General features: G+C 44.6%; 1 long non-coding RNA gene across 1 annotated transcript; it reads left to right on the forward strand.

The window, feature by feature from the left end:
• Positions 1-928: 928 nt before the first annotated feature.
• Positions 929-1,270, forward strand: LOC121655144. Its single transcript, XR_006013083.1, has 3 exons — positions 929-985; positions 1,068-1,179; positions 1,261-1,270. It is a non-coding gene; the product is annotated as an uncharacterized LOC121655144 (long non-coding RNA).
• The last annotated feature ends 285 nt before the right edge of the window (positions 1,271-1,555 follow it).

A 1,555-nucleotide genomic window follows, 5' to 3' on the forward strand; every position in this document is an offset into this window, starting at 1 on the left:
CAGACCGCTTTTGAGTCCAGTTAGACCCAGGTGCTGTCGTGTAGTGCTAGTGCAGTGCATATAATTTTTTTTTTTTTTTTAGTTATTTTATTTAAATACAGGATCACGATTTCATCACACAATATCAACTTGGTCATAAGTGCATGATTTCATCAGGCCAAGTGTTATATTGCTATGCTAATGAAGACTGCTCCTCAAATTGCTGTCAGAGGTTTTATAAATATGTGTTTTATTGCATTAATTGAGATTACAAAACACAGCGGATGAGGTTACAAAGGTGTATTCAAAGAAATCCGTGACGAGGGCAATGTAGAATATTCAGGTCCAACTCCCCTTCACCTGTTCCCTCTTCATAATGGCTTGCCCTTTTTGGGTGAGGATGTGCTGGACGAGGAAGCCCACATCCTCAGAAGAGCATTCAGACGTGAACGAGTCTTCAGGGACAGCTCAGATCCCCTGGCCTTTGGAGATGACTATGTCATTGAAAGATACAGATTTTCGGGTGATGGACTAGGATATTTATGTAGGCTGCTGAGTCCAAAAATACAGCACCAGACAGCGCAAAGCCATGCCCTCACTGTACCACAGATGATCTGTGTCACATTGAGATGGCTTGCGAGTGGGAGCTTCCTTTATTCTGTTGGGGATGCAGAGAACCTCAATAAGGGAACCATTTGCCGGACAATCAGATGCGTTTGTCTGGCGCTGAAATCATTCAGCAATATATTCATCACCTTCCCTGGCCACAGAAGACCCCTCTGCATCAAGGAGGAGTTTTACAAGATTGCAGGTAACCTCAATTTTAATGTGCACCCATTAGTTTCTAAGTATATCTGTCACAGTTGGATACTCACTATTTTTTGTTACAGCTTTCCCTAACATCATTGGGGCAGTGGATTGCACACACATAAGAATCAGACGCCCCTCAGGTGAACATGAGGGAGATTACATTAACAGGAAATCCTTCCACAGCATCAATGTTCAGGTAAGAGTGATTTGTGGTTATGACCTACATGAATCTGTTCTGTGCATTTAATGACCTTAATAGGCTACACTAAATATTTCAGATGATCTGTGATGCTGACTGCCTTGTGAGCAATTTAGAGGCAAAGTGGCCTGGCTCAGTGCATGACTCTAGAGTCTTTCGGGCTAGTCCAATTTACGAGAGACTTTCACAAGGTAGCCCACACATTTGTACTGTAAGCACCTTGGACATCGTGTGTGTAACTCTGTTTTCTAAATTATATTTTGTATTATCAGGTGAATTCTCAGGTGTGCTGCTGGGAGATAAAGGATACGCCTGTGAGTCATTCCTCTTGACTCCCCTTGCAGATCCCCAAACCCCACCACAGCAGGCCTACAACCATGCACACACCAAGACAAGGGCTCGAATCGAGATGACCTTTGGCCTTCTGAAATCTCAGTTTCAGTGCCTGCACCACCTGAGGATTTCCCCGGACAGAGCCTGTGATGTTATTGCTGCATGCGTAGTACTGCATAACATTGCAGGCCTAAGAAAGGAGAACCCCCCCCCCCCCCCCCCGAGTGGCTGTTG

Source organism: Melanotaenia boesemani, chromosome 1, assembly GCF_017639745.1.
Source record: "Melanotaenia boesemani isolate fMelBoe1 chromosome 1, fMelBoe1.pri, whole genome shotgun sequence".
Lineage (NCBI taxonomy): Eukaryota > Metazoa > Chordata > Actinopteri > Atheriniformes > Melanotaeniidae > Melanotaenia > Melanotaenia boesemani.